The sequence below is a fragment of the Lichenostomus cassidix genome, chromosome 2 (genome assembly GCF_008360975.1).
Source record: "Lichenostomus cassidix isolate B80296 chromosome 2, HeHo_3.0, whole genome shotgun sequence".
NCBI classification, from domain to species: domain Eukaryota; kingdom Metazoa; phylum Chordata; class Aves; order Passeriformes; family Meliphagidae; genus Lichenostomus; species Lichenostomus cassidix.
Genome location: NC_139482.1, coordinates 91,103,588 through 91,108,754, shown reverse-complemented (window position 1 = coordinate 91,108,754; position 5,167 = coordinate 91,103,588). Strand labels below are relative to the sequence as shown.

At 41.2% G+C, this 5,167-nt stretch overlaps 1 long non-coding RNA gene across 1 annotated transcript; it reads right to left on the bottom strand.

Moving 5' to 3' along the window:
* Window positions 1-254: 254 nt before the first annotated feature.
* Window positions 255-4,020, bottom strand: LOC146441756 (uncharacterized). The gene is made up of 2 exons (XR_014850033.1): window positions 2,983-4,020; window positions 255-1,784 (listed from the first exon to the last, which is right to left on the bottom strand). It is a non-coding gene; the product is annotated as an uncharacterized LOC146441756 (long non-coding RNA).
* Window positions 4,021-5,167: the final 1,147 nt, after the last annotated feature.

The window sequence follows — 5,167 nt, the reverse complement described above, 5'->3', positions numbered from 1 at the left end:
GAATTGGTTTGTCCTTTCTTGTGCAGTATAGTCCTGTGTGACAAAAGAAGGTCCAGACAAAATGGGTAGAAAATAGGTAGAAATTCTGTATTTTAACACAGAGTTAATTACTCTCTAAGTTTTCCCTAGCAAAGTAATCCTTAGAGAATATATAAATTATATTTAACTGAAATAAAAAGACACTTTTAAACTATGATTCTGCCAATCGTTTATTGTAGTGACAGAAACATTTGACTTTGAGTGAGTATTATAACTTTTGAATAAGTTTTAATATGTCTTTTTCACAGAGTCATAAATCACAACAGATCACAGAAAGGCTGAGGTGGGAAAATGACCTCTGGAGGTCATCTGAACCAAGCCCCCTGCACAAGCAGGGTCACACAGACACCATTACCTAGGACTGCTTTCAAACAGCTCCTGAATCTCTCTAAGGAGGTACACTCTGCAATTTCTCTGGCAACCTGTGCCAGTGCTCAGTCACCTTCACCGTTAAAAAGTGTTTCTTGATGTTCAGAAGGAACCTCTCGTGTTTCAGTTTGTGCTCATTGTGTCGGTTCTGGCACTAGACACCAATGAAGAGAGCCTAGTTATTCTTTGCAGTCCCCCTTCAGGTAATTATACACATTGACAAGACTCTCCCTTTTTCATTCTTTAGTCTTCATTCCCTTGCTGGGTAAGATACTCCTCATTATCTATATATAACCAAACAAACTGAATTGAAAAGCTGGCAAAGTTAACTTCAGCACTAAGTCCACAGAGCATGTGTGAAAGGGCATAAGATATGACCAAAATGGTATGGTGATGATCCACTTGTGCTTTAAAAATACTTGAGCTTAACCCAAATGCTAGATTGGAAAAAAATAAACTGATTCAGAAAATGAATCTTTGGTGCGTAGAAGTTCTGCTGGCAAGTGGCTTTTAGCAGATGCCTTGTTCATCCTGCGTAGCAGGAAGACTCTGCTCCCCATGAGACAAAGCCCAAGACAAAGGAGGCCCAGTTGAGATGAAAAGCAGCACAGCCCATGCCTCAAAACGTCTCCACTAGCTATGAGGACGGCGGGGGATGACTTCTGGAATGACACTGCTTACATTCTTTCCACACTGTCTGTCAGGGCTGGACTAGAAGATAAGAGGGATGTGAAGAGAGTGCTCAAAAGCCTAGCGGTTGGTGACTCAGAAACAGCAGCATTCCAGTTGGCATGCAAGAGGGACTGCTCGGGGTGCTTCTTTTCTTCCTCTTGCTGCAGTGGGAGGAGACCTTCTTGGGACTAGAGAGGAACAATCCATTCCTTTTCCTAGGCAAAGATCTGAGCCATCTGTCCTTAGCCCACAGATGATCACAAGAAGCAAGTCAGCTACTGGAAGGGGAAAGAGCCAAAGATTTCTGTTTCTCCATGGCACAAGCTTTTGTGAAGAGTTTAGGAAAGATGCACATGCCATAGAGGAAAAACACCAAAACACATTAGAGGTCAGTTGAGGAGCAAGACACAGTTAATCATGCCGGTAGCAGTCTGCAGGTTTCAACAGCTGGTTAATGTGTGTCTCAGCAATCTGTTCAGAGACAGATCTCATCCATTTTGAAAACATGGGATAAGAATGTAGAAGAAGTCTTATAGGTCTGCCTTTTGCAATGCTCAGTGAATATCTGCCTCTCCTGCTTACCCCTCCCAACATCATTAGTGAAGGTAAGATTACCAGTGGCAGCATTGAGAAGTACCAGTTCCAGCCACAGTCTTTCTCCATACTGGGAAATGAAGTCTTGAAGGTGGAAAGCTTCCAAATTGCTGCAGAATACCACCAGAAATCACCATTGATTCATTTTTTCTGCCTGCTGAGACTTGTCATCCTTAAAGCTATGGGGAATTCTATTGCACAAGGCTGGGACTGCTAAGGCAAGCAAATTTCCCGACCATGACAGCCACCACTGACACAATCTGGAAAGCTCTTCATTCAAATATGGCTAAGGGTATTCTAGTGCAGGTCCACTACTCTAAACAGCTTTGCCAGGCTATTTTAAATAATCTTGTCACTCTTCGGTGTATTAACACCTAATATAAGGAAAAAACAGGAATTAACACAAAGCAATGAACAGCTTGGGGTTGTACAATTCTAAAGAGGGGGTGGTATCTTACCCTGAAGAGTCTTTCTATGGAGAAAAGAAATCATAGGTTGTTCTATAACCTTTGAAGAAGGAGAAATGACATGCAAAGTTGAGTTCTGGTTTGGGACAGACATGTACTTTGCCTTCTCTGCAAAGAGTTGAGTGTAGCAAAACCTGATGTTTTAGAAATCTGCAAAGTATCCACTGGATCGCTTTATAACCCTCTATTAAAGGTAGATGTGAGCAATTAATTTCTGTATTGATTAGGGTTTTTGGAATCTTCATGTTCCCTGACCCACATTTGCTCCCTGAAAACCAAACTAAACTGCTTTGTTTCTCATACCCTACCTACCTTTCCACTGAGGAACTGAACCATGCTGGACAAGCATCAGCCTATCTTGGTCAGGCCATGTGGGAGTGCTGGTTTCAGGTAAGAGGCTACTAGTGAACTGAAGCAATGCCTAGTTTTAAACACAATACTTCAGGTAAAAATACCCCCAAAAGTGAACCCAAGTAGGGCAGCAAGAACGGTGAGTGATTTAGAAATAATATCTGGGAAAAGATAGAAGGACACTGGCTTTTTTCTGGTTTCCTCTCTTTTCTAGAAGAAACTTATCAAGTCCTATATGTTAGAATGGAATGGTGATTACTTATTACTAGTCTTTACTGAGAAAAGGACCAGAATAAATAGACATGCTTTGCAGAAAACAATAATGGGAAAGATTTTTATAGGTTGTTGAAGTACTTCAATAGGATAAAAAAGGAATTTCCGGAACTTTACTGTCAGTCTGTCATCTGACCATGGTCTGCGTACAACTGGCAGTGTCCCAGTGCAGGGATTTGACCTAGAGAGGATAATCCCATTAAACTCTGCACCTCACCTGTACAGTGCAGATGGGCCCTTCCACAGCAGATGTAGTGGTTAAGGATGGCCTTAAAGGAAACAGCTCTACTCACTCACAACTTTGATCACTTTCTTCCCAAAACATTCTTCCTTACTCTTCTCCAAGCTTTCACTGCTTTAATTCTTCTCCTCTCTGTCCAACCAGAGAAGAAGAAAGATGATGAATTGTAAGAACAGCATGTACTCTCTGCAGGCAGAAATAATGCATGCTATGGAGCAGGACTTTAGCTGCACACTTCCATCTGCATCAGGGTAGGCTCGAGTGTGAAGTGAAGCTATCTCCTTGTTGACATTCCCAGATGAGTAAAACAAGCATGACACATGAAACAACACAACTGTGGATTGCTCTTTCAGATCTGTAGAGTATTCCTACATCTGTCTTTGAGGCTTTGGTAGTTACATGCCAACTACATCTGTCTCCCCACCACTGATTTCCCAGAAAAAGGAATGCACAGGAAAGTGGAAATGGCTAGTTTTCTTTCCATGGTCAATTGATACTGGGAAAAAAGGAGACAAGGACTACCTCCCTTTCCTAGCTGGAGTACCTGGTAGATGTGTAGAAGGGGGATCAGATTCTACTTTCAATAGTTGGTAAAAGGTTGCTTAGGAGACTGGAGTTCTCTCCAGTGGAGTTCCATTCCATTCCGTTCCATTCCATTCCATTCCATTCCATTCCATTCCATTCCATTCCATATCCAACAATTAGATAAACTCCCACCTGAAATTATTTCCCCAAATCAAAATATGGAAGGTCAGCAATGCACATGTAATAACCACTCTTGTAATCCAATTAATTTTAAATGACTCAAACTGGTTGTCTGTGCTGAGTAGAGACCTCCTTGTCTTCTCCACTCATTTTCCCCTCTGACTCTACACGATACCTATGGAACTTTGATCACCATGACGACACTTCTTAATGGAATAACATAACGTGGTTTTCCTCCAATGCAAGTTAAGTCTGATGACCATAATCAACACCGACCTTTTCCTACAAAAGAAGTCCAGTCCACGCTGAATATAATGAAAAATCTGAAATTTGAAGCAGGCCAGGCACACTAAGCTGAAGTTTTCTAAGTTTTGTTTTGCTTGCTGAGCTGGGCAACATCATGATGAATATGGAGATTCACTTAAAAAGCACCAGTTTTTCAAAGAAAAGCTTTAAAAACAAGTGGGAGAAAAAAGGCAAAACACATCATGTAACTTGCCATAAACTGAATAAAGAATTCAAAATTTTTTCTCCCATCCTATTTTTAGAGTATTACACAAAGCTAAAAAAACCCAAAACCAAACAGAAACCAACAAGGTAAATAACTGCTTTTCCTTCTTCATATTCATTAGTAGCTGCTCATCTCAGAACAGGGCACATACTCTGGGAATAGAAGATATTTTATCATGCCTAGCTTAGTCTGCCACACAAACATACTTGGAGTGCAGTACCATGCTGTGGTACAGGACTACCACCCATGTACCAGCAATTAGTCTGCAGCTCAGACCCAAGAGGAAGACATACTGCAGCCCAACCTAAACCACTTGTGCCTTCTCTATTTTTCTTAGCTAAACTCAGAAGCATTCAACATCCATTTATATATCATTATGTGCTTCTCGCCATTAGTAAGAATCTTTGACCACAGTATAGTGTTTTGCATCACCAACCAAATTTTACATATAAGCCTTTTTTCAAGCAATTGTTAACTGTAAAACAAAGTGGATTCTATTTCCAGGCATACATACTAAAATGCTTAAGATGTCTTGAGCCTCTTTCTCCCAAACCAGGAAAATTTATCTGCATATCTGGGCACTCAAAAGCAAGCAAAGGTTTTCCATTTGCAAAAAAATGAGACATACAGGACATTTAAAGAGAGTTCTTGAGGAAATACCATACAAGAAAACTATAACTATCAGAATCTTGGTGAATGGTAGATAAGCTTCTCACGCCACAGTGACTCTGGCAATAGTCCTGATGTAGGCCTCCACCTCCTGTGAAAGACAGAGGGAGCCAGATACAACCTCTTGTCTGGTTATGCCCGTCTAAGAATCCAGCACTGAGTCCAACCACTCCCCAGTTTGATCTCTCGCCTCAGAGGGCTTTGCAAACCTCTTTCATCCATAGGGGCAATCAAGGGAGTGTAGTCAAGTAGTGAGTAGCCATTTGTAAAGGTCTG